At 44.3% G+C, this 27,782-nt stretch overlaps 1 long non-coding RNA gene across 2 annotated transcripts in view; it reads left to right on the forward strand.

Moving 5' to 3' along the window:
- Positions 1–51: 51 nt before the first annotated feature.
- The window catches only part of LOC143676088 (uncharacterized), a 61,872-nt gene continuing 34,141 nt past the window's right edge, over positions 52–27,782 (forward strand). For both annotated transcript variants that reach the window (XR_013171811.1, XR_013171812.1), the window contains exons 1-2: positions 52–278; positions 15,386–15,597. This is a non-coding gene — a long non-coding RNA (uncharacterized LOC143676088). The remainder of the gene's footprint in view (positions 279–15,385; positions 15,598–27,782) is intronic.

The following is a 27,782-nucleotide window of genomic DNA, read 5'->3' on the forward strand; positions in this document are numbered from 1 at the left end:
ACCACTACCACGGGTTCTAGAAGGCAGAACATTTCCTCTGTGATCCTTTGGGTCCCAGAGACATGAGGCAAATCTGCTGTCATAACATCAGTTCCAAGCTACACGATTTGCAGGGCTTGGTGAAAAATGAAATGTGGGGCCCTTGTCAAAAAGTCATTAAGAATTCAGGGTGGCAGCAGAGCATTATCCAATACATAGGACCTTGTGAGTGTTGGGTCCTGTATAATGGCACAGGTCACATGCTCAAGAAGCAAGTCCTGGATGGCATAGCACACTGGGTAAGCCACCTATCATGGCTAAAAGCATGTTCTAATGGTGTCTCTCCTCTGACCCTCACCCTCCGCCAATACTGATCCTGAAGCCCTCCACGTCTTTGTGAAGACGTGGAGGGCTTGCTGTGAATGGGAGAAAGAGCCTGCATTGACACTTCCCCCAACAAAAAGTGCTTTGCTCTCCAGGGTTTTAAATTTTTATGAGTCTGCTTGTTAATTCTCATTTAGCTTTAAATACACCCCTGGCTCTCTGACTCAGACATGAATCACTTCATTAAAATTGAGGGCAGTCTGAGAGTGGGGCTCCTTCTACTGAATTTTAATTCTCTTTTCCTCTAGGGTGAGTTCTTTCCCAGAGAGCCCACAGTGTTTTGTGTAAATAAGCCTTGGGGACTGTTTTGGTTTGCTAAAGCTGCTGGAAAGCAATATGCCAGAAATGGATTGGCTTTTTCAATGAGGATTTATTAGTTTGCAAATTGACAATTCTAAGACCAGGAAAATGTCCAAATTAAGCCTTCTCTGAGGGAAGGTTGCTGGCATCCAGCGTTCCTCTGTCACATGGGAAGTGACATGGTAATGTCTGCTGGTCCTTCTGTCTTGGATTCTGGTTTCAATGGCTTACTCTCTCAGCTTCTGTGGTCCTTGTTTGTTCTCCCAGGGCCTTTCTCTCTAAGCTGTCTGGGCTTTTACTGTCTTTTATCGTATTCACGAAGGACTCCAGCAAAAGATTAAGACCCACTTTGAATTGAGTGGGTCAGCTCCTAGGCAGTGGCCCTGCTGTCTCCGGACACTGGGCTGAGGGTTCCAACATCTCTAAGCATTGGGGAGACCATGTTGTTCTCCATTCCACCCTGTACAAGCATCTGTGTGGCATCTGGACTCTCTGCCGTCTTTGGGGTACACTCTCAACCGCCTCACAATAGTAGAGTGATGGCCAGGTTCTCCCCAATCCCCAGGGTATGTGCTCCACCCTTTCTGAAGCCTGGGTGGCAGTATTCTTCCTAAACAACGGGTGGCCAAACTCCCCTCAATTTCCCAGGCATCTGAGAGTCCTGGAGTAATAGCATTCATCCTGAGCATTGGGGGTGAAGGCTTACCCTCTGCAAACTCTAGGATAAAACTCACCCCTTCCTGTGCATGGGTGAGTCTTCCTCCTGACGTGAGGTTTCTTGGCTCCAGACCTTAGCTTCCCTGGTTCTGCCTTTGAAGTCATTTTTCCTTCAATCTGTCTTTTTCTGTTTCCTTTAGTTCAGGCTGGCAGTAGTTCCATTCAAAAAAATTAAAAAAAAACTTGTCAGTTTGGCATGCAGCTTGCAGGGGTTTCAACTGTCAGACAATAAGACTTTCCACAAATCCTTTCTGATAATCCTGTCTCCGAACCTGTTTCACTGAAATGGCTGAGTGGTTAAATCCTCACATGAGGCTCTATTCTCTGGAGAACTTGCTTTTCAGAAACTCAGAATTTTTTAGACCATCAATTTCTAGTTTCTTTGTAACCAAGAGTTCAGTTCTCATCTTATCCCTTTCCTCTTGCATCTTACTATAAGCTGCAAGGAGAAGGCAGGCTGCATTTTCCACATTTAGTTTGGAAATTTCCTCAGCTGGATATCCAAGTTCATTTGCTTTCAAATTCTCCCTTCCATCCAATACCAGTGTTCAATTTCATCAAATTGCCTGCCACTTTAAAACAAGAATCTTCTTCTTTCCAGTTTGGAAATACCTTCATCATTTCTGTCTAAAGTCTCATCAGAAATGCATTTAGTATCGTATTTCTACCAATAGTTTCCTCAAAGCAGTCTAGGCCTTTTCTATTAAGCTTCTCACAGTTCTTCCAGAATCTACCTATTATCCTTTATAAAGCTGTTCCAGCATTTTTGATATTTGCATCTCATAGCACCCCACCTCTTTGGTACCAAAATCTGTTTCAGTTTGCTAAAGCTGCCAGAATGCAATATACCAGAAATGGTTGGCTTTTTCAATGGGGATTTATTAGTTTACAAGTTTACAGTTCTAAGGCCTTGAAAATGTCCATATTAAGGCATTAAGAGGGAGACTCCTTCTCTGAGGAAGGCCTGCTGGCATCTGGGTTTCCTCTGTCACATGGGAGGGTACATGGTGACATCCATTGGTCCTTCTTTCCTGGGTTCTGGTTTCAGTGGCCTTCTCCCTCAGCTCCTGTGGTCCTTGTTTGCTTCTCCCAGGGCATTTCTCTCTAAGCTCTCTGGGCTTTTCCTGTCTTTTATCCTCTCCACATAGGACTCCAGTAAAGGATTAAGACCACCTTGAATTGGCTGGGTCACATCTCGATTGGAAAAACTTCACCAAAAGGTCCCACCCACAATAGGTCCGTACCCACAAGAATGGATTAAAAGAACATGGTCTTTTGGGGGGGTTCATAACAGCTTCGACCTAGCACGGGGCCCTTACCTCAAAATTAGAGGAAGGCTGTTTGAGCTTAAGACGAAACTCCTCCACCCCAGACGAGTGTTGTAACATTTTCTATAAATATCAGAGGTGACGTGGGAACCTAGACCCTTGAATTCTAGCCCTCATTTTGCTGCCCACTGTGTAACCCTACCATTCATCCATGAACCATTTCTTAAGTACCTGCTTTGTGCCAACCACACCTCTTGGTGCTGGGAACATAGAAGGAACTAGCAGACATGGACCTTCCTCTAAAGGGAAGACTTCGCTGAATTTTGATTTACCAGTCTGAACAATGAGAGATTGACCTAAATCAAGGGCTAAGCCCATGGATGGGGGCAGAAAAGCATCTTTATCTTCACTAATCTCAAATTGAAATTTAGCATTTCTTTCTGTTGGGAGTGTAGGTGACAAATCCCAGCACTGCTAGCACAACTTGAGACTTTATCACGGATGGAAGTCACAGTTATTTTCACAGCCCATTACAGTTGTTTGCAGAGGTCTCAGAATATCACATATGCTCATCATTACTTGGTAATTAAGATAGATATTAGACCTGCCACTGATCTTGTTATCTAATGGGTTAATAAAGAAGCACTTTTATTAATATGTCACACTTTTTTTTTTTTTTGCGTGGGCAGGCACCAGGAATCAAACCCAGGTCTCCTGCATGGCAGGAGAGATCTCTGTCTGCTGAGCCACTGTGGCCCACCCAATATATCAAACATTTTTATATCTTGAAAACTGTCTTTCAGTATAACTGACTTCCTTCAAAATCCTAAGCATTTTATTCTATTCATTTAAAAATATTTTTGGCAGTCACCAGACCACCAAAGGGGTCTAAAGATTAAGTGTGTCTGGACCAAATGACCCCTACTGTCCCCTGCACGAGGTACATCCAGCAAGTGCGACATTACGCTTTTATTGTCAATGTGGAAAAACAATGGGCTTGGAGCAAACACATGGTTTAATTGCTCTTTTAAAGTTCTGTGCCCTTCCCCCTCCCAGTGATGTGGTAAATTGCTCTGCCATGGAATTTTTGGCTGATTGTTTTTCTTTGATCATGCCTGCTGTGTCTGGGGCCAGGCAGGTGACTCAGTGCCCAGGGGTTTGATGGGCTGGAGGTGGGACACCCCCATATTCTCTGTTCTGGGTGAAGCAGCTGCAGGGAGCTCTCTGAATATTTGTCAGGATCTAATTTTACTAGAGGAATTAAAAAAAAACCAAACAATAAAACCATGAAACTTTTTTTTTTTTTTTTTTTTATTTATTTTTTTTTTTTAAAGAGAGAGGGAGGAAGGGAAGGAAAGACAGAGAAGGAAGGAAGGATAGAAGGAAGGAAGGGAGGAAGAAAGGGAAACATCTTTAAACATTTTCTTGTTTTATTATATTTTGTTTGTTTGTTTGTTTTTTACATGGGCTGGGGCCGGGAATCGAACCGGGGTCCTCCGGCATAGCAGGCAAGCACCCCCGCCCGCTGAGCCACCGCGGCCCGCCCACCATGAAACTTTTAATGTAAATGTGGAAACCCATAAGGAAAGCTTTTTCCCATGGCCACCTCTCTGTGTCTTTTCCCAGTCCTGCTTTGGCTGAACACCTGGCACTTTGATCAACTGAACTGGGGGAAGGAGGTGACATTTGTTGAATATTTACATGTTCCTAACAACCCTGGAAGGCAAATTTTCTGTTCTTGTTTAACAGATGAGGGAACTGAGACTCAGAGATGTTGGGGGACTTACCTCAGGTAACCCTGTTGGTGAGTGATGGGGCCAGGACTTAACCCCAAAGCCAGTGCCACCCTGTTTCTGACTGCCTGTGTTCCAGGCCAGTGCCAGGCACCAAGGAGCACACCAGGATAACCTTGGGTGACTCAGGCGTGTCTGGGGAAATCAGACAAGACAGTGTATACCAAGGGTGACTAATTAGTGGTATAGACAAAAATAGCCTCAGAAATTCAGGGCAAAGATCACTTTCATCTAGGGTGGCCCAAGAAGTCTTCCTTGAACTGCATCAAACAGATTCAATGAGGGGAGGTGGAGAGAAAGCTGGAGACTGAGCCTAGGAGGGCAAAGGTCAGTGAGAAGTCCAGTGTGATCAGAGCCAAGGCAGGTGGAGGGGAGCAGTGAGGAAAGGCTGGTGGCCTGGGGATGGATGGGTGCAAGCTCGACAGCCAAGCTGAGTCATTGATATTTATCTCCACAGAGGACTGGGGAGCCACTGAAGGTGCTTGAGGAGGGGAAGTGATATGACAAAACTTTCACTATGAGAAATTAATTGGGCATTGAAAAATGACCAATAATGGAGTAGGCCTAGAGACAGGGAAAAAGTTCAGATGAGAAATGCTGAGCGCCTGAAATAGAGTGATGGAGGGGGGACAGGAGGAAAAGCACACGTGGGAGCCAAACTTGATAGCTGATTGCCTGCGTTGGGAGAGGGCCTGGCAGGACAAGGATGAAGGCCAACCTTGTCACCAGGAGGGCGGCCGTGGGGAGCTGCAAGCCCCTGAGGGGAGTCAAGCTGGCCTGTGACAGTGGCCCCCCTGGAGCCCAGGTGCCCTCGCTGACTCCTCATTCAATCCCATAAGTGGCTGGAGCAGATATTTTGGCCATAGGTTGGAGCCCTGAAACCAACTGTGGTTGTGTAGAATGAACTGCTGCGTGTCCGCGACTTCTCGCTCAGCGTCAAGCCCCCGGCCGGCGGGTGAGACAATGAGGAGAGACAGAGAGACACAGACAAATCCGCGCTGGTGAGAAACACAGGTCCAAGACACGTAGCAGTTGTAAGCACAGACCTTTACTGGAGTTAAGCTTGCATTCTCTGTTACAGGTTCCGCGCGGGCGAAATTTCCCGCGGGGGAACAACCTCTATGCGGCCGTCAGGCACGGCTCCCTGTGGGTCGTCTCCACCCACCCCGTCCGGGTAACCTCTTATATACTGTGCCCAAACCCAATAGGTTAGTGCCACGTATACAGAGGTGATTGGAAGATAGGGTTGGTGGGCGTGTGCGTCATTTGCGGAAGCAGGATGTGAGCGCCATCTTGGCTCACTCGATGGGCGGGGGGAACTCTAGAGCAGGCTGCAGCATGTCCACTAGGCCAAACCCGGAAAGCGGCTCTCTACAGCTGTGGATGTGGGAAGGCTTACATCAGTTTATAGGAGATGATGAAAAGAGTGACAGACTCATTCCTCTCCTCACTTCCAAATAGCAGATCCCAGGGGAGTTTTCTGTAAAATAAGAGGCAATTTTTGGACTCTGGCGCCTGAGTACTTGGGCTCAAACCTGAGGCATTGGGCAATTTACTTAATCTGTTTCTTAGTTTCTTCATTTGTAAAATGGGTATAATACTGGTACCTACTTCAAAGGTTTGTTGAAATTGAGTTATATGAGTGTGAATAGTACCTGGCATGTTCCTTAATAAAAAGGTGTAGAATGAATGACTGCTTTAGAAGGCAGAGTCCCAAGAAGGAACATCAGAGCTAGATGTGTGAAATAGCAAAATCTAGAAAAGGAAGGGCATAGCTTCATTCTGGCTACTTCCAGTTCCAGTTCGTTTACGTTGGGGGTTTGCTGAAGAGAGTTTGTTAAAAAAAAAAAAAACCATGATAAATTATTTCATCTCTGTGCTAATTGAAATTCTCCTTCAAGGCTCAATTTTAGTGTCACCTCCTCAGGGAAGCTTTCCTTGTTTCTCTTTCCTCCACTCCCGTGAGAATATCCTGGCTTCTTCCTGCATTCTCTCGTAGCATTCAGCTCAGAGGTTTTTTGGTAGCATTTATTTAATTCTGCTTTATTTTGCCCAAAGTTGCCTTTAGGGGTATCTCCCCTCACTGGGCAGGAAGATTCCCTCTGAGGCAGACACCTGTGGAGCCCTTCTGTAAGACCCCAGAAAGAGGTATCACAGCCTTAGGCCTCTGATGGGACGAAAAAAATGCATCTTTATTCTCACTCATTTAGCATTTCTTTCTTGTGAATGTAGGTGACAGACCCTGGCACTATTAGCATTGCCCTTTTCTTTATCACCAATAGATGTCACAGATACTTTCATGTCACATGACAGTTGTTGCAGGGTCTCGAAACATTATGTATGCTCTTTATTATTTAAGAATAAAGTTAAATGTCAGACTTGTTGCTGATCTTCAGACAGATTAACCATCACCTTGAATGAGAAGGAGCTGTGGGATCAACTCACAAATCACCATTTCCTTCCTCTGATTTTTAAAAATTTAATCAACAGAGTTGCCTCTTCCCCGGTCCCTGAGGAAAACTCAGGAGGGAAAGAAACAAACTGTCTCAACCCAGTCATTTCAAATGTCTGGTTCTGAATTTTATTTAAAATTGGGCTTCTGGTCTCTCTCCTGTTGAGCTTGGCTTAGGTAGGAAGCCTAGAGCTGGGGGAAAGTCACGCTCAGCTTTTTCTCTCCTTCTGCACTCACCTGTGTCTTAACAAAATCATTGGCTGGTACTCTCTCTGCATCTTATTGAAACGTTTAGTGACCACAGAAAATGACCATTTTTCCTCCTTGGGTTTCAGTGGCACTCACTAACCTAGGTTTCACTCTTTCTGAGGCTGTACATGTTGGAGACTCTCTTCTCCATTTCTGTTCTCTCCTTGGAGAGTGGCTTTCACAAAGCAACACACTAATGGACTTCAGGTCTGTTTCTTCAGCCTGGACTCTTCCGTGTCTCCAGACTCTTATTTCCAATGTTCTACATAAAATTGGACCATCTACTCCAAGTCTTCATGAGCTCAGTAAATACCATCACTTGGTTGCTTAGGCTAGAAGTCTGGGGGCTATCCTCCTTCTCTCTTTCTCTCAAAGTCTACATACAATTTTCATCCCTTAAGTCCTTTAGGCCCCACAGTAGTGGGTCTCAATTGGGAGGCATTTTGTCCCCTACCCCCCAGGTGATATTTGGCAATGTCGGGAGACATTTTTGATTGTCAGGATAGGACAGGAGGGGTGGGGCTGGGTGTATGGGTGTAGGGATGGTTTGTGCTACTATGCTAGTAGGTGGAGACTGGGGTATTGCTCAAGGTCCTACAAGACACAAGACAGGAACCTGCAACAAAGAATTATCCAGCCCAAGACATCAAAAGTGCAGCTGTTGAGAAAACTTGTTCTACAGCCAGACCCCTGGTATCTTCCTAATTCTCATCATCTCCACCACTCGAACCAGGTCCAAGCCGCCATCTATGCTGACCTGCATGACTATGATAGGATCCTAACTTGCCCTCTCTTAGATATGTGTCCTCCTACAGTCTTGTTTCCACACAGCAGCCAGAAATACCTTCCCCAAACAATGATTTCATGCCACCACCATCACCCCATTTTAAAATTTGCTGGTGACTTTCCACTGCACTTAGAATGACCTTCAGACTCCTTTTTGGCCTCCAAGGCTCATGCTGGTCTTGTCCTACCCACCTCTCTGGCCCCTTGCCCTCTGTGCTCTCTCACAACTGCCCGACTGCATGGGTTTTGTCTCATTACCTCAGATCCCCCAGATGTGGCCCAGGCACAAGGCCCTTGCTCCTGGGGTCCATCTACTTGGTTCTCCTGCCCCAGACCTGCTCCTGGCTCCTCCTTGTCACCCATGTTTCTACTTACAGGCCTGATCCTCAGAGACCTTATAGACTCCTCTTTCAAAAAACCGAGCATGGTAGCTGGAGGGAATGTGTGGTTGAAGACAGGTTCTGGAGATTGAGTTAGTGATTTGGCTTTTGTTCACTTCTCTGCACTGGGGCCATTGTTGGGAGTTGGGGCTGGGACATTGCTTTTATTCAAAACATCACACACTCCAAGTGAGGCAGGCTACAACAGGGAGAGAGGGGAGAGAAAATAGCATGAAGAAACCCTTGAGCAAGGGTGGTTAATCAAGGTCAGGAGGACCCATGCCCTGGACAGTGCTGGACAGGGCTACCCACCTATGCAAAACACACAGGGGCAGCCAACCCACCCAAATGCACCTGCCCTGGAGAAAAGGGAAGATAAGAGGAAGAGGCTTGAACAAAGAAGGGAGAGGGGGAGTAAGGAAAGCTAATCTATAAAAATAGATGACCTCAGCGTTGTGGGGCCTCTCACATCTCTCATCTCTGTCTTTGTAAGAGTGCCCACATGTTCTTCTTATATGCATTCTTAATAAAGTTTCTGCCTGCTTACTCTATGCTACACTGTGCCTTTGAATTCTTTCTCATGGCATGGCCAAGAACCTAGGAAATCAAATCCAGCAATGCAAGAACAAGTCAGCTGTTTCAAACATCTAAACACTTGCCTGAATCCTTCTCTGATTTGTTACTATCAGGCAGCATCTTTTCTCCTTGTCTTTCTAATTGGAGTTGAGGAAGCAGAAGGGAACACTGAACCTTGGCATTCTCCTCTGCCTATTTAGTCTAACCCTGGCAGCCTAAAGTTCAGACTCCAGGGCATGGCATTTGAGACCCACCAGTATGTGGGCTAACCTCAGGCATAGTGCTTGGGATTTCCACCCTCAGCCCTCTCTTTAGCTTAGGTCTCTCTCTTTGCCTCCTGGAATGACTTTCCCACAACCCCAAGCTTTCCTTCCCATGGCCCAGGGACATGATTGGTGCAAAAGGAAGGAGGCACAAGTAGGGAGAAAAAAATATGTAGGTGCAGGCTTTGTGCCAGGCCCAGCAAGAGGCTTTTTACATATTATTCCTTTTTTGATTTACCTATCACAGCAAATTTTCTGGTAGGCTCTATTATGGCAATTTTCCAGATAAGTAAACTGAATCACAGAGATGTAGGTACCTAGCCAAGTCACAGAGGGGAACGTGATTCAAACCCAGGTACATCTGACTCCAAAGCTCTAGGCTCCTCCCCCTCCAACCTTCACATCCCCCCACCTCCGGCCCTCAGCTCTCTCCCCACTCATGCACTCGTGCAGAGGAGTGAGGTCAGATCTCAGACCAAGACCAAGAGAAAAAAAAGGCAGATGGGAAGAGTCCACTAAGGCAGAGGGGCAAATGATTGCTGGGAACCTCTCCAAGGTCTCGTCGTCCAATCTCATTCAGCCAAAATGGACAGTCTGCTTCTGTGGAGTGCTTAACAAAGCTCATGTAAATATAATGCAAAAGCTCAAGGACCTCACATTCACCCAGCAAACATTTATTGAGCACTTGCTGTATTCCAAGCCCCAAGGGACCCAGGTCCCAGAGCACATACTCTGGGAAGGGAGGACACCAACAACTACAACCTCATGTGAACGTGGGATGGCTGTTAAAGCAGGGCAGGGAGAGAAGGCAGGTTTCTGAAAGGGCATTGTCACAGTTCTGGTGACAAAGACCAATCTGGCTGAGGAGCTCCTAAAGTTAGACTTTGACCTCCATCAGAGTGGGGACAGGGAGCAAGATTATCTCTGAGAGGTTGGCTCTGCCACTTTGGGTTCTGATTTAAATGTGAAAAGGCTTGACTTTGTGCTCTGAGGAAAAATGGGGCCAGGGGCTTCTCTCTCCTTTCTTCACCTCGGGTAGGCCCAGAAGTGACTGACTCAAAGGAGCTTCTGCCACTTGCCACTCTGAGGTGGACACAGCCAGCTGAGGTTGGGGCCTGAGGTGACCTTGCCCTTCACCAGAGGAGAGGCTCCACAGCCTGAGGCAGCCTGGCCTCAACTCCAGCAAACCCACCCGTTCGTGGACATGAAATAAGGGAGCTGAATTCTGAGGAAACTTGGGGGGAGCCGGGAGAATCCCACAGTGAAGGCCAAACCTGTATGGAGCTAGGAGGGTTGGGATTGATACAAGAGAAGAGCAACTTGCCAGGCTCTGTGCTAAATGTGGACATATTTGTTGTTTTCAAAAGACAGGGAGCCTGGATGGAGCTGAGGAAGCTCTTGGCTGACTATTTTATCTCACCTCAGATTCCTTTCCAGAAGCTTACGTGCACATCCCAGCACTGATGAGCTCTCAGAGAACCTGTCAGCCTGATAGAGCAAGCAGAGGCTCTGGGGTAACCCAAAGAACTTGAGCAATGGGTGTGGACTCTGATTTGAGTCCCAGTTCTACCGCAGGGTGACCTTGGGCAAGTTACTCAATGTCTCTGATGAGGAATTTCCTCCTTGTTGAAAGGGGCTCACCCCACCTACATTAACAGGAAGTTGTGAGAATAGAACAACACAATAAAAGTGAAGCATCTACTCAGAGTTCTATTAGTCATTAGAGAAATGCAAATTAGAACCATTGTGAGGTACCAATACACACCATCAGAATGGCTAAAATTAAAGAGACAGAACATGCCAGTGTTGGCAAGGATATGGAGTAACTGGAATTCTCAACACTGCTGGTGGGAATGGCCTTCAACCTCGGACTGAGTGCTAAGTCAGTTTAGTTCCTCTTGCTCTGAGTGGCCCAACAAACCCATTTCTCTCTGTAATTTAATTCCTGCACCTGCAAAACAGGAAGTAAGATCATTCATTTCAATAAATATATATTGAGTATCAGGCCCAGGGATACCAAAACAGGCCCAAGCTAAGGGTCCTTAAGCTCTGAAATTTCAGCAAAGCCTGGTGATTGTGGAACACTTCGGTTTCAAAAGCGCTTCCACCCATGTGCCATTTGATCTGCTCAACATCCCTGTGACTCGTCATTATTGTACACATTCTGAAAATCCAGAAATTGAGCTCAGAGAGGTGACAGTACTTGCTGAAGCTGGCACAGCTGCCAGTGCTGCAGCTGAAACCTGATATCAGCTGTCCCAACGCTACCTTGCTGTGTTTTTCTGCCAGCCAACACAGTATCAGGTGAAGCAATAGTGCCGCTGGCTGTACAAAGCTCTAAGTGAATATGCACACTTGGGTTTTCCTTATAGTCACTACCTCTGCAGACTTCAGACCTGATGCCAGACGGCTGTACTGAACCTGGCTTAGAATTATTCAATCCATTCCAAAGGCTGAGCTTTATTTTCCCGTGAGACCCAGGAGGCCTCCTCAATCCCTCATGAAAAACAGACTCTTGTTGGGGCCACCCTGTCCAGTTCCTGACACATGCTCCAAACATAGCAGGGAGTACCCTTTTGGCTCAAGCCAGGACCTTCCTGTCACACATGCATTGAGGAAAGGGCCTGGTGTGGTACCTAGTATACAGCAAGTGCTCAATAAACATTAACATTCCTTGCCCCTTGTATGTAGTGCTAGGAGTAGATCTTCACAGAGGCAGAAAAGGTATGCACACACACACACACACACATGCACGCACACACACACACCATGTTGTCTCTTTAGGTGCATGAATCCTCTTTTTCAAAATAAAAATCTCTTCCCTCTCTAACCTATAAATTGCTATGAGATTCACCTGAGATATGATATAAACTCCAAAGCATTGTGCCTAAGTGAGGTGTAATTATTACAAATACTAATCCTTTTCTCTTGTTAGAAGACAGTTACATACTCAGAGGGTAGGGGAAGAAGGAGAGAGGAACTTGTGTGGGCAGAGAGGGGAGTAGAAGAACCAATCTCCAAGGAAAGAGAAAGCAGCGCACAGGCAAAGGGAAGCCTGAGGGATGGGTGGAAGTTGTTGGTTATGTAGGGGAATGCCTCCTTAGAGAAAGACAGCTGATGGGGACAGAAGACCAGGGCAGAGTCCTAGAAGGAGAGAAGCAAACTTTTGAGCCAGAAGAGATGCTTGAGTCAGGAAAAACCCATCAGATATGCGCTCAGGGACCCACAGAGCAATGCAAAGATGGGACCTGCTTGCTCCATTCAGACTCAGGGCTGGAGGATGTAAGGTGGCATCTCAGTGCAAGCAAGAGGGTTCTCTCCAAAGGAGCCGCTGGAGGGAAAAAGGGAAGCTGATGGTGGATAGTTGCAGTAAGAGCCTTAAGAAGGCACCAGATCTTAAAAATTTTGTGAATCATCTAAATGTATTACTTTCTAAAATTTTTGAATAAAATGTAAAACTTAAATTTAAAAAAGAAGGCACTAGAGAAACCCTTGACAAGCAGTTTAGAAACACAGTGGTATGAAGCAGTAGGGGCCTGCCCAAGGGAATGAAAGACACCAGTTGGCACTGCTTTAGGAGAAGAACCTGCCACTTCTGTCTAATCCCTTGATCTTACCTGTGTGGAGGGAAGCTGTTGGGATTCCTTTGACAAAACTCTCACATTGTTTCTTGTGGAATGTCTCATCTTAAATAAATCAGGGTGGAAAACAAGGAGGTGTAGTTAGCATGGCATAGCACATTGGCTGTAGAATCTGGTAGCTGTCATTTCATATTTGGGCTCTGCCACTTCCTAGCAGGGTGACTGTTGGCACAGTACTTGGCCTTTCTGGCCTACAGAGAGGGTCATTAAGAATATTAAATCAGTTAATACGTGCAAGGATCCTAATATATGTCATAAGCACTGGATAAAAGACAGCCTTAAAAAAATTGGGGAGTGGAGGTGTGGGAATGTGCTATCCTGTTTTGAGTCCCTTCTCATTTCTTGCTGTATACATTTAAAATGTATTTTCTTTGTGTTTCCATGGGGCTAACATTTAACATCCTAAATCTATAACAGTCATGTTTGACTTGAGACCAACTTAACTTCAAGATCATGCACATACACATTTCCTATACTTCTTCATCTTCCAACTTTTTAAATACTTATTACAAATCATATCTTTATACATTATATACCCAAAGCCACAGATTTAGCGTTGCTTTTATGCCTTTGCATTTTAGCTCCTGTATGGAGTATGAAGAGTTACATGCCAAAAAATACAATAGTATTAGCATTTATAATTATCCATATGGTCACCTTTACCAGAGACCTTTATTTGTTTGTGCTGTTTTGATCCACTGTCTAGTGTCCTTTCCTTTCAGTCTGAAGATCTCTTTAGCATTGTTTATCAGGAAGGTCTAATGATGATAAGCTCACTCAGATTTTGCTCATCTGGGAATTTCTTAACCTCTCCCTCATATTTGAAAGAAAGTCTCACTGGATATAAAATTCTTGGTTGGCAATTGTTTTCTTTCAATACTTTAAATATTTTGTGCCGTGGCTTTTTGCCTTCATGGTTTCTGATGAGAAACCAGCACTTAATATTATCGGGACTCCCTTGTACATAACCCATTCCTTTTCTCTTGCAGCCTTCAGAACTCTCTCCCTGTACTTGGTATTGGGCAGTTTGATTATTATGTGTCTGGGTATGATTCTCTTTAAATTTATCCTGTTTGGGCTTTGTTGGGATTCTTTAATGTGCATATTAATAATTTTTGTTAAATTTGAAAAGTTTTCTGCCACTATTTCTTTGATTATTCCTTCTTCCCCTTTATCTCTTTCTTCTCCTCCTGGGAATTCCATAATGGGTATACTGGTATGCTTAATGGTGTCCCATAGATCTCTTAGACTCTGCTCACTCTTTTGGGGGGAGTGGAGTGGTGGGGGGGGGGCAGTACATGGTTGGGGAATCAAACCCAGGTCTGCCACATGGAAGGTGAGCATTCTACCACTTGAACCACCTGTCTGTTCACTTTTTAAAATTCTCTTTTCTTTCTGTTTCTCAGTCTGAATAATTTCTATTGACTTTTCTTCAGAATCATTGATTCTTCTTCTGCCAGTTTCAATCTGCTGTTGAAACCCTTCAGGGAATTTTTCATTTTAGTTATAGTGATCTTCAACTTTAGTAATTCTGTTTGGTTCCTTTTCTCAAATTTCTGTCTCTTTATTGTGATTCTCATATTACTCATTCATTGTTTATCTCATACCCTCTACTTCTTTCTCTTGTTTTCCTTGATCTCCTTGAGCATATTAAGGATTTAAAATTTTTCCATTATATCCAAAGTCTGGTCTTCTTCATTGAGGTTTTCCTTTAGGTGGGTGGGTTATCATTTCTTGTTTCTTTTGTTGCACACTGTACCTTTTAATATTTTTAAGTCTTAACTCTAGGATTTAGTTCCTGACCTGTCTGTTTCTAAAATCTGTATCCAAATAATGATGTGGCAGAGATTTCTTTGAGCTCCAGGAGCAAACAAATACAAACAAACCAAAGCAAAGGCTCTTACACAGTCTTTGAAAACTGGCTTTGCTGTGGCTGGTGTTTTTCTTCAGAATTTAGCCCTCCTATCAAGAATATTCCCCAACTCCAGGTAGGGAAGGGCACAGGACCCTTAGATTATGTGAGATCTCCTGGCTTTGTGGACCTCAGAAGATCATGTTCTTAAAGCTAACCCATTCTTGTGAGTGTGGACCTATAGTGGGTAGACATTTTGATTATGTTATTTAGGTTGAGGCATGCCCTATGGGGTCTTAATCATCTTACTAGAGGCCTTTATAAGAGGATGAAATTCAGAGAAAGAAACAGACAAAAGACACAGAAGCTGAGAGAGAAAGCTACAGAAATAGAGAGGAAGCCATTGAAGCCAGAAGCTGGCAGCAATGAATCCCTGAAGAGAAGGGTGAGAACAATAGTGCCTTGTCATTGACAGAGGAGTCTTGAATCACCAGCAGCCTATCTTCAGGAAGAAGGCATCATCTTTATGATTCCTAGATTTGGATATTTTGATGGCTTCAGAACTGTAAGCTTGTAAACTAATAAATCTCCACTATAAAAGTCAACCTATTTTATGGTATCTGCATTTCATCAGTTTTAGCAATCTAAAACATCTAATGTCTGCTTTCTCTTTACATGAAGGGATGCTTACTTGGCCCCACCTCATCCTGTCCTTCCTTACCTCCTGCCCATCCTTTCCCATCAGGAGCAGGAATCTCTGAGCTGGAGAAAGCATGTCGGTCACTCTCCTTCAGTCATCTGAGCTGCTGATGACATCCTGGAAAACCTTCTGAGAACTCAAGTTTGCTTGATCTGGAAGTATAGCAATACATCAACTGCCAGAGATGGGGAGCAAGTATATAAGAAGCCTCCCTGTATTGGTTCCCGTATATGCTGGCCCAGCTTTCCAGAAGCCAAGTGAGTTGGGAACACTTGGGGTATAGAGGATGGTAAACTCCTTGTTCCTTGGATCTTCTCACATCCATTGGCCACCTAGTACTGGCAGGTCTCTCAGAGCCCAGCAGGAAAGGGCAGGAAGGTATTGAAGTGGGGGAAATTATTGCCAAGTAAGCATTAGTCAGGACCTCTACTAGCCTGATGGGCAGAGTACTGTATGCTGCCAGAATCTGGGAGACTGCTTCACCTTAGAAAGTGCTGAGAGAAGAAAAACATGCTGAATCCTTCTATGATGGTGTCCACTCTAGCCCAGACATGGCTGCCAACTGAGCAGGCTTGTAAATTTCCCAGGGTGTTCTAGTTTGCTAGCTGCTGGAATGCAATATACCAGAAACGGAATGGCTTTTAACAAGGGGAATTTAATGAGTTGCTAGTTTACAGTTCTAAGGCCGAGAAAATATCCCAATTAAAACAAGTCTATAGAAATGTCCAATCAAAGTTATCTGGGGAAAGATACCTTGGTTCAAGAAGGCCGATGAAGTTCAGGGTTTCTCTCTCAAGTGAGAAGGCATGTGGTGAACACAGCCAGGGCTTCTCTCTCAGCTGGAAGGGCACATGGCGAACACGGCATTATCATCTGCTAGTTTTCTCTCCTGGCTTCTGGTTTCATGAAGCTTCCCGGGAAGCGTTTTCCTTCTTCATCTCCAAAGGTTGCTGGCTCGTGGACTCTCTACATCTCATGGCTACATCGTTCTGCTCTGCTCTCTCTGAATCTCTCATTCTCCAAAATATTTCCTCTTTTATAAGACTCCAATAAACCAATCAAGACCCAACCAAATGGGTGGAGACATGTCGTCCCCTAATCCAGTTTAACAACCATTCTTGGCTAAATCACATCATCCAGGGAGATGATCTGATTACAGTTTCAAACATACAGTATTGAATAGAGATTATTCTACCTTTATGAAATGATATTTTGATCAAAACATGGCTTTTCTAGGGGGCATACTTCCTTTCAAACCAGCACCCAGGGCAAACTGATTGTTACTATTATTTTATTTATTTTGAATTGCCTATAATGTCTAGCACAGTATACAAATCTAATGAATTGATTCATTTCTTCTTTCATTCAAACAAACGCTCATTGATCACTTATCAAATCTGACCAGGTCACTCCCATGTGCAAAGTCCTGCACTGATACCCCTTCATTTATGGGTTAAATGCTTAGACTTCATCTTCTCCCATACATACACGTTTGTCCGGTGCTCTAGTCACACAACCACCTGCAGTTTCCAGAATATGCCAGGCTTCTTGGTGTGCCTGAGCATCCGTGTATGTGCAGTCCCCTGCCTGAAATGCACCTCGCCCTCCTGCTGTCCTAGCTGATTCTCAGCCAGACTTCATCTTCAGTTAAGTCTTTCCTGACCTCCCCAGGCTTTCTTCCTTCCAGGCTTCCCCAACCCCTTGCATGGGCCACACTTGAATCCTGAGTCTGTCTCTTGGCCCGGAATTGGGGACTCCTGGAGGGAAACACTGCACTTCTTGACTTCTCTTTGCATCCCCAGCATTTAGCACAGAATGGGAGCTAAGAAAATGTTTGAGGCAAGAAAGAAAGAAGAAACTGTGCTCATGGTGTTGGAGATAAAAATGAATATTATTCATTGGAAAAAGGGGCTTTTTGCCTGTGGCAGCACAAAGTTTGAACACCAGATTATTGGAGATGAGCTCCTGGGAATCTACTCTCTGCCATTCCTTGCCTTTATCAACTACCCTCTCCTCAGTTCACATATACCCCTAAGTTTCACATTTCTCTCTACTGACCCTGAGCCAGTTCACTCTCCAAAGCATTGCTGGGCCCATGGATGGGCTCAGTAAGTGTTGTTGCCTGCTGACAAGTTATCCATCTGGACTGTACTCCATGCCCTGCTATTCTCTCTCAAGCTGCACCCACCCCTCCCAGGCAGTCTTAGGGAGGCACATTTAGACCAAATCGCAGCAGGTCCAGTGAGGATCCTTGGTGCCAAACTTTTGAACCCTTCTGGTGTTTCCCATCATGCCCGTCCACAGATGACTCTTGTACCTTACCTTTGCTGTCACCTGTCTAACTTCACACCTGTTCACTTCCCAACTTTCAATAAAGATTGGGAAGAGAGAAGAGGAAACCGTGGGAGAAGGAATGGGATTGGGGGTATGGTAGATTGAAGAGTGGCCCCAGAAAGATACATCCATGTCCTTACATCCAGAACCTGTGAAGGTGACATAATTTGGAAAAGGGTCTTGGCAGATGTAATTACATTAAAGATCTCAGGATGAGATCCCCTTGGATTTAGGGTGGGCTCTCAATGCCTGGGTTCCTTATAAGAAGAGGAGAACACAGAGATGGGGAGAAGGCTATGGGAAGATGCAGACTGAGATTAGTGTGATGCACGTACAAGCCAAGGAACACCAAGGGTTGCTGGCTGGGAAAGCATGAGATTCTCCCTCAGAGCCCCCAGGGAGAATCAAGGTGCTAACACCTTGATTTTGGACATTAGTTCTTTAAAATTGTTAAAGAATGAATTTCAATTGTTTGATGCCACCTAGTTTGTGCTCATTTGTTTAGGTAGCTCTAGGAATCTACTATAGAGGGTAGAACTGCATCTCCCTGCTCCGTGGCCTGGGAAGCACCATTCCCAACCAGTCCCTCTCCCAGTCAGCAGGACCCAGAGTGGAATCAGACCCTGGGGGTAAGAGGAGACTTTTAGAGACCATCAAGCCCAGTGCTTCCCCATCTTCACCATCTACACAAATCTCCCGAGGATCTTGTTAAAATGCAGACTCTGATCCAGCAGTCTTGGGTGAGGCCTGAGATTCTGCCCGCTGCTGCTGCTGGGCCAAGAACCACTTTGAGTAGCAGGAATTCATCTATGTCAGTCCCCTGCCCAGTGCTTGAACCCCTCCCCCACAGCATCCCAGCTGAGTGGAGACCGGCCGGTGTTTGAAGACCTGGACTCATGGGACACCCATCAGGCAGCCCTTCTTGGCACAGCTCTGTCTGTCCTGCCTGACCCAGAACTGAAAACTGCCTCCTTGTGCCTGTACATGCTGGGACTAATTACTCCTCTCAGGGGCCCCAAGACCTTATCCCCAACTCTCTCCTCGCCTGGCCCAATGTGGTTTGGTAGATTCTAATAGGTCTTCCTAGCTTTCCTCCAGAAGATACTAAACTGCATTTTAGCTCTATAAGCTTCTCCTACTTCCAAACATAGGTTTCCTCCTTTTCTTTTTCCCTCCTTTGAGACATAATGGAAAGGATGATTCCAAAGCCTAGTTAATTTATCCTCTGTCAAGAAAAAATAAAGAAAGCAGAGGGACTGATTTTCAGCACCTCCTAAATCAGTCAAACAAGAAATAGATTTGCCCTGGGAGAGCAGCTAAAATCACCATGAAAGCAATAACCATAGATTTTGCTTCAGCAGGCTATGAGAGGCTGGGGTTGTGATTAAACTGATGAAAGCTGGCCTCATGCAAGGGCTACCCTTCCAAGTCCCATTCTCCCCAGCTCATCTCACCAGGGCTGGCCTGAACTGGGGAGATGAGGACATTACACGCCGTACTCCACAGCTGGTAGTGCTTTCTGCACCCGCTCTCTCGTTTTGTCTGGGAATAACTCCATGAAAGAGACAATATTATTCTCTCCATGTTACAGATGAGGAAACTGAGGTTACGTTACATGCCCATGGCCATAGACACCAGTCCATGGCAGAGTGACAGAGCCAGGGCTCAAGCTCAGACTGGTCTGGTTCTCACTGCTATGCCTTCTCCATGGTGTCCACTTGAATGTCCTCCAGCCAGATTCAGACCAAGACCTGAAGTGCTTCTTCACTTGGTGACTCAACTCAGGCCATCCTGGGTCCCTCCAGCAGCCTCTGGACTGAGGTGGGCCACTAAGCTCATCTCCCTTTTGGCTTCTAGATATCAGTATAAAATTTCTCTTCCTTTGACATTGTGTCTTTGGGGTCTCCTTAAAATCCTGTGTGGTCACTAAGTTCTGTGTGTGATTGTGGTAGAAAGGGGAATTTTAGAGTCATATATGTTACCAGAAGGAAAGTTGAAGGTTAAAGCATGGGAATGGATAACACAGTTAATCCTGTGGTGGACAATGACTGTGATTACTGGCACAAATATAAGAAAGTTATTTCATGACCAAAGCTAAGGACCAATAATAGTGGGGGTTAGGGGTATGGGGGTGTTTTAGGGAGGGTTCTTTTTTTTTTTTTTGGAGTAATGAAAATGTCCCAAAATTGATTGTGGTGATGAATGCACAACTATGTGATGATACTGTGAGCCATTGATTGTATAACTTGGATGAACTGTGTGGTGTGTGACTATATTCCAATTGTATGGAAAAAAAAATCCTGTGAGTTCAAAGCAGGGCAGGTTCACATGGTGGGAAAGGAAGAGATTTACACAGGAGCTCACGGTGGCAAAGAGGAGCCAGCCTGTGACCAGGGCACATGTCTTCTGCTTGGCTCTCTCCTTCCCCTGGAAGCATGAACAACTAAAGTGGACTCTTGGCTAAATGCAACATAAATCCACCTAAGTTTGAAATATAGCACTTCATCAGTTGTCTTAAAAACATGAAGAAACAATGCTTTCAAACGTTGTCTTCAAGTCCAGGGTGTCTGACGTAGAAGGTGCCTTGTAGGGGCCAGGGATTCCGGGGCGGGATGCAGAGGAGGGGAAGCTGTGTGCTGTGTTCTTGGTCATTGGAACTGCTGGGAAGAAGGAAGGAAAGTCGTGTCCTCGCCTCATGTCTCTAGGCTCTGAGATGGAGTGTCCTCCAGTATTGCTTTTAGCTCATATTCTAGTTTGTAAGCTATCAAAATGCGATATACCTGAAATGGAATGGCTTTTAAAAAGCGGCATTTATTAAATTGCGAATTTACAGTTCCAACGCTGTAGAAATGTCCAGATTAAGGCAAGGCTATAAAAATGTTCAATCTAAGGCATCTAGGGTAAGACATCTTGGCTCAAGAAGGCCGATGACGTTCAGGGTTTCTCTCTCAGCTGGAAAGGCACATGGCAACATCTGCTAGCTTTCTTTCCTGGCTTCTTATTTCATAAGGTTTCCCTGGGGGGTATTTTCCTTCAGCATCTCCAAAGTTTTCTGGCTGTGTGGGCTCTGTTGGTTCTAAAGCTTTTTCCAAAATGATTCCCTCTTTTTCCAAAATGATTCCCTCTTAACGGGCTCCAGTAAGCAACCACACCTTGAATGGGTGGAAATGCATCTCCATGGAAACCAGCTCCATGGAAACCATCTAATCAAAAGTTACCACCCACAATTGGGTGGATCACATCTCTGTGTAAACAATCAGAACAATCCCATTCAGCAATACTGAATGATGATAAAAGGACATGGCTTTTCTGGGGTACATAATAGTTTAAAACTTGTGCAGCTCATTACAGGACTGAACCCATCTACTAAGAAAGACTGAGTTTGCCCCAGCATCTCAGGTGTTACTGCAAGTAGACAAACAAGGATTTGAGTGACTTATTTATTAGCCAACTGCTTAAGGCAAAAGGTCTTCCTAGCTGGAAGCAAATACTATGACCATTATTTACTTGAAAGAAGTGTGCTTACTCACATGTTTTAGGATAGAATTTCCCAAATTTTATTTAAAATTTGTTTAGCATCTATGGTTTACAAAATGCGTTCCCATACACAGTCTCTTCTGGTTGCCCTATGAGGGGGGATGATGATTTGTACCTTCATGTTAAAGACGGCGCTGAGAATGATTATGGGACTAACCCGTGAGTATAGGAGGACCTTCTAACTCCTGCTCTAGAAGTTTCTTTACATCAGTGGAGGCTTTGAAATCAGGTAACAAGCCTTCCAGAGGACTTAAGTTGGATTAGGTTTTTAATAACTCTCATTTGCTTATCACAAATGCGATTTTTAATTACACAAAATCCAAGTCTCAAATATTGTTAGATTATCCATTTTATACCCTTCTGTTGTGTTAACTTCTTCACATCGTGGCTAAGAATTGGGTCAGGTTTCCACAACAGCCTTCCTGAGAGGGGCAAAAGCAGCCAGGCCTCTCATTCTCCAAAGCTCTAGAACTTCAGAGATGACCCTCCTCCTGAAGATGATGAGAACAAAGAAAAGCGAAGAGATGATATCCTTGCTTGAGACCAAGAATTCGTGAAAGTTCAGCAGGGAACACTTTCTGAACTTATTCTGGCTGCAAACTATTTAGCTATTGTTCTAGTCTGCTAGCTGCCAGAGTGCAATATACCAGAAACAGAATGGCCTTTAAAAAGGGGAATTTAATGAGCTGCTAGTTTACAGTTCTAAGGCTGGGAAAATGTCCCAATTACAACAAGTCTATAGAAATGTCCAATCAAAGACATCCAGGGAAAGATACCTTGGTTCAAGAAGGTCGATGAAGTTCAGGGTTTCTCTCTCAAGTGAGAAGGCACATGGCAAACACAATCAGTTTCTCTCTTGGCTGGAAGGGCACATGGTAAACACGGCTTCATCTGCTACTTTCTCTCTTGGCTTCCTGTTTCATGAAGCTCCCCAGGAGGTGTTTTTCTTCTTCATCTCCAAAGGTCGTTGGCTGGTGGGCTCTCTGCTTCTGGCTATGTCATTCTTTTCTGGCTCTTTCTGAATCTCCATTCTCCAAAAGGTTTCCTCTTTTATAGGACTCCAATAAACCAATCAAGACCCACCCAAATGGGTGGAGACATGTTGTCACCTAATCCAGCTTAACAACCACTCTCTACTAAATCACATCATCCAGGGATATGATCTGATTACAGTTTCAAACATACAGTATTGAATAGGGATTATTCTACCTTTATGAAATGGGATTTTGATTAAAACATGGCTTTTCTAGGGGGCTGTTCTAGTTTGCTAGTTGCTGGAATGCAACACACCAGAGACGGATTGGCTTTTAATAAAAGGGGATTTATTTTGTTGGTTCTTCAGAGGAAAGGCAGCTAACTTTCCACTGAGGCTCTTTTCTTACGTGGAAGGCACAGGATGGTCTCTGCTGGTCTTCTCTCCAGGCCCCTGGGTTCCAACAACTTTCCCCGGGGGTGACTTCTTTCTGCATCTCCAAAGGCCTGGGCTGAGCTGCAAGTGCTGAGATGAGGAATGCCGAGCTGCTTAGCAGCGCTATGTTGCAATCTCTCATTTAAGCACCAGCCAATTAAGTCAAACGTCACTCATTGCAGCAGACACGCCTCCCAGCCGACTGCAGATGTAATTGGCAACAGATGAGGTTCACGTACCCTTGGCTTATGTCTGCAGCAACAAGACTAGGTATGCTCACCTGGCCAAGTTGACAACTGAATCTAACTAACACAGGGGCATACATCCTTTTAAACCAGCACAGCTATCAAGGGTTTGCTTGATGTGACATGAGAGAGTGTTGCCAATACGATCAAGGGGGAATCTCCTGGGGGGAGATTCACAAGAACTTCAATATCAAAAACAACTTTTCTGAAGAGCAGGTACGTGAAGAAAACGGGTGGTGTGAAGAGAAGTGAAGCACTGTGTCTGATGCTGTAACACTGTTAAGTGTTGTTCCAAATATTAGTGCAATTCTATTTATGATTGTTCATATTAGACAAACAGTGGACAAATGTAGCAGCAAATCAATTGTATTAGCAGATTATTGTCCTCATTGCATGTGTAGTTTGATTACAGATTCCAAACCTATGACTGAGTTTCTTCTACTATCATCAAAAGTTTCTTTTTTTCTTTGCTTTGAATAAAACTGAACTGTGGGTTCTCTATACATAGACAGTGACATTTTGGGCTTTCCCTCTTTATGTAAAAAAATTTCCTAGTTTACTGTTCAATGAACTTCAATTTAGTGACATTTTCAAAGTTGGCCTTGTAAATAAAAATAACTTGGAAAAAGTTTTCTGAAGCAGAATTTAAAAAAAGATCATCTGTGACTAATACAAAGAGTTAACAATTGAAGGGTATTTGAAAGAAAATGCACTATTGCAAACTAGGGACTATAATTAACAGTAATATCTTAATATTCTTTCATCAATAGCAACAAATATGCCATATCAATACTGGGGGTCAATAATAGAGGGAGATATGGGGTGTGGGATATTTTGGGTTTTGCTTTATATTTTTATTTTATCTTACTCATTATTACTATTATTATTGGAGTAATGAAATTGTTCTAAAATTGATTGTGGGGATGATTGTACAACTATGTGATGGTATACTTTGGATGGACTGTATGGTATGTGGATGTATCCCAATAAAACTGTGTTAAAAAATATAAATGGAGGGAGTGCAAGGGTAGTTCAGTCGTAGAATGCTCACCTGCCATGCGGGAGACGCAGGTTCAATTCCTGGTCCATGCACTTCCCACCTCCCCACCTCCCCACCACAAAAATAAAATCAACAAATGGTGCTGCAATAATGGGATGGTCACATGGACAAAAGATAAAATGTGACTCCCACCATACAGCATTCAAAAAACCCTTCTGAACCTCTAGAATGAGCTGAGACTCAGCATCAAGGGATTGAGAAAACCTTCTTAACCAAAAGGGGGAAGAGTGAAATGAGACAAAATAACGTATCAATGGCTGAGAGATTCCAAGCAGAGTCGAGAGGTTATCCTGGAGGTTATTCTAACGCATTAAATATATATCACCTTGTCAGTCAAGATGTAATGGAGAAGCTGGAGGGAAGTGCCTGAAAATGTAGAGCTGTGTTCCAGTAGCCATGTTTCTTAAAGATGATTGTATAATGATATAGTTTTTACAATGTGACTGTGTGATTGTGAAAACCTTGTGTCTGATGCTCCTCTTATCTACCTTGTCAACAGATGAGTAGAACATATGGAATAAAAATAAATAATAGCGGGAACAAATGTTAAAATAAATTTAGATTGAAATGCTAGTGATTAATGAAGGGGAAGGGGAAGGGGTATGGTATGTATGAATTTTTTTCTGTTGTCTTCTTATTTCTTTTTCTGAAGTGATGCAAATGTTCTGAGAAATGATCATGATGATGAATATGCAACTATGTGATGATATTGTGAATTACTGATTATATACGTAGAACGGAACGATCAAAAGTTAAGAATGTTTGTGTTTGGTGTTTATTGGCGTTTTAAAAAAATTTTTAAAATTAATTAAAAAACAAAACAAAACAAAAGAAAACAAAACCCTTCTGTCCCTATTCCTAGGGCTCCCAGGCTAGTGTGTGCGTATGTGGTGGCTGCGGGGGGTGGGGCAGATACCTAACAGACAGTTACACCTTGATGCAGTAAGTGTCATGACTGGTGGGTAGAGGGCGGTGTGGAAATACAGCGGGGGGATCCCCAGTGGAGGCCAGCGGGCATGTCTCAGGTCGATTTTTCTTTGGCATAACTTGGAGGCATAGCCTTCCTGGAGTAGGTGACATCTGAGTTCTCAAAGGAGAAGAGACAGACAAATGAAGGAATGAAGTTTCAGGCAGCAGAGAGAGGCTTTTAAAGGCCTTTGTGTATTCCAAGAAGGCATCGTTTGGTGAGGACCCTCAATGAGCAGGAGTGGGGAAGCTGAGCTAACTTGTACCTTCAGCAAGGCTCTCACGTGCTGAGCCATCAGCAGATCTGGGGCAGGGGAAATGTCCTCATATTAACTTTAACTTCTTCCCAGCACAAATTGCAGATTTTATTAAATAATTAGTGCTATAATTTGTTATTCAGCATTTTCCCTGAGCAAATGTTAATATCTCCAAGAGAGCAGAGACAAGGGCCAACCCTAGAGATCCCTAATACCTCGAACCTTGCTGGGTCACAGCACATGTTGAAAAAATAGGTGAATGAATGAATGAATGACAACAATGAAGCCTGTTGTGCATTTGAGAAAAATTATGCTGCCATCAAATGAGGGAAGATGGCAGAGGGGTGTGATTTGTAGTGGGAGCTATTGGTAAAATCCAGGTGAAAAGTGCAAATGGTCTGAAATAAGTGGCAGTGTGGAGAGGGGAGGTGGAGTTGAGAGAGACTGAGGAGATAAAATCTATAAGACCTGGAGCCTGGAGTGGATGGGTGAGTTGAGAAGTAGGGAACGACTTGGAAGTGTTTTGATGCCCAGGCCCAACTCTCATGGTCAGATGTAGGTCATGAGAATTGGGTAATTTTTAAAAGGACCCAGGCATCCTAATGTGCAGCCAGGATGGAGAACCACTGAAGCAGAAGGAGGTTTGGGGTTTTTTTGTGTGTATGGTGGGGTCACAGTTCATCCTTTTACCATGTGACTATCCTGTTACTGCAGCATCAGTTGTTGAATTTTCTTTTTTGGGGGAGTGGGGGGTGGAGGGATATTGCACGGGCCAGGAATTGAGCCCAGGTTTCCCACACGACAGGCTAGAATTCTACCACTGAACCACCCTTGCACCTCTGAAGGAATAGTTTAAATGACTCCAAAGTGTCAGCCCTTGGGAGAGAGAACAAAGGAGGGAGAGGAGTTTGAGAAAGTTGGGAGAGATTATCCGTTAAGTTTTATTGAACTTAGAAGAGCATGAGGTGGTTCTTGTTTACTGTTCAAAGAGTAAAGGTGAGAAAAACAGAAAACAATTAGACATTTATTTTAGTTAGGAGTTAGATGAAAAACACTGAATCCCTTGCTTCTGAATTAAACTGATGTTGCATGATGGTGGTGGTGGTGGGGGTAACAGGTGGTCCTTTGGCACTTCTGTCTGCATGCAATTTGTTTTCAAGCACCAGGAGATGGTTACAAGTGAGTGGAGCACACTTGCAGAAAATCACATATCCAGCTATTTAATGGATGCTGGGAATGGAAAAACCAACCCTCCTTTCACTGATTCTGCTTCAAGTTTCTTCTCTGCATGACCTAACAATGCACTGACTTTGTTTCATAGCAAATTTCCTAATAGGCTTTGGCAGCACTGATGCAATTTTCATATTCCATTTGTTCCTTGGATAATGTGCTTATTATCAGAGCCAAAAGTGGAAGCCCCAATGCTCATTAAATGTACCGACATGGGCTGTCTATGCCCCAAAACCTCCAGTCAGACATTGCGCCAGAATCATTCAGCTCTGCAAGGCCGTGTTCATCATAGCAAATGGCTCTGGGTGACTAATAGAAATCCAACTTCATATTAGCAAGGAAGATCTTTGGTAAGCAGCATTAATTTTGTTTACACAGTGGGATGGAGCTCATCTTTAGATGCTTCTGGGAGCCTAGTTTATGCTTCTCCCAGATAGCTCTTCCTGGGGGCTCCCCGACTTTGGAAACACCAACTTTGATTGATCTCAGAGCATCCCTGGTCCAGCCTTTGCACACAGCACACAATCTGCCTTATTTTTTTTTTCCAGCTTTATGGCTCAGAGAGAATTGTGATGATGGGGCAATCTGAATTCTAATAATGCTTCAGGTAGTCATTTGGGCTTGATGCATTTGGCTGGTACGAGACAGAACATCCGTGGCTGAGATGATTCTGTCTGGCTTTTCCCCCCAGACAAGTCTGGAAACTAAGGCTGTTCTTTTCCATTTGGAGTCATGGGAATTGGGTTATTATTGCCAAAGACAAAGAAATGGGTTCCTAGAATTATCACTAGGAAAACTGAGAAAGTTTCCAGAAAGCTAGGCAGTAGTTATCTCAGCAGTGCCATCTGAATGTGAGAGCCCCTGTTCCCCCTACATCTTGGGGTGGGGAAGAGCTTTTGGTTCCATCTCCACCACACATTTCATTCTGGTCTAAGAGGACAAGGAGAATCATTTAAACTTCAGGGTTTTATCACATCCTTTTGAGGAAAATTCCCGGTTGCCTCTGGAGGTCTCCAAGATACCTGCTTGGGACAATGCCTAATCTCAAGACTCCAAATAAATTCCATTCAATTCAAATAAAATCATTGAGGACCTGCTAGTGGCTGGTGGGGGAAGTTGGAGGCAGGGAAGGTTACCTTTGGTTCCACATTCATGACTCACTGACTCACTGAACAGTCCTTGATTCAGCACTGGCTGAGCACCAGGCATTGAGCTTGTAGGAGGGGTACAGAGATGGATGAATAAGGTGGTCCCACCTGAAGGGAGTACTCTCTTCAGAATGATAGACACAGGCTGCAAAATAGCCACAAAGGGAGGGCTATAACCATAGGAGCTTTGATAGAGATACCAGAAAAAAAGCGCAAGAGAACCAAAAGACAGCAATTGATTCTCAGGGTGGAAACTG

This window comes from Tamandua tetradactyla, chromosome 3 (genome assembly GCF_023851605.1).
Source record: "Tamandua tetradactyla isolate mTamTet1 chromosome 3, mTamTet1.pri, whole genome shotgun sequence".
NCBI classification, from domain to species: Eukaryota; Metazoa; Chordata; class Mammalia; order Pilosa; family Myrmecophagidae; genus Tamandua; species Tamandua tetradactyla.